Genomic DNA, 329 nt, shown 5'->3' on the forward strand with positions numbered 1-329 from the left:
CGATCCCGCGCCCAACAATTGACGGGAGGGTCGCTCCGGGTTTTGCTCAGTGGGATGGATCTCTGCTCAGTGGGCGACGCTCGGCCGGGATCAAAAGGCAAAATAAAAAATCAAAAGCACCGGAAGGAAAGCAGCCCACCGGGTCCCTAGTCACTCCCTCCGGAGCTCCGACTACAGCCGGGCCGCCGCCGCCGCAGCAGCCGCGCTCCCGGTTGCCGGAGGTTTCCCGGCTCCGAGAACTGACTCACAACCGCACCTCCTCCCTGCTCTCGCCCGCCTTGCCGCGCAGCTGTATTTATAGAGCCGCGCGCCCCGGGGGCGGGGCCAGC

The sequence above is a fragment of the Pteropus alecto genome, unplaced genomic scaffold (genome assembly GCF_000325575.1).
Source record: "Pteropus alecto unplaced genomic scaffold, ASM32557v1 scaffold121, whole genome shotgun sequence".
NCBI lineage: Eukaryota > Metazoa > Chordata > Mammalia > Chiroptera > Pteropodidae > Pteropus > Pteropus alecto.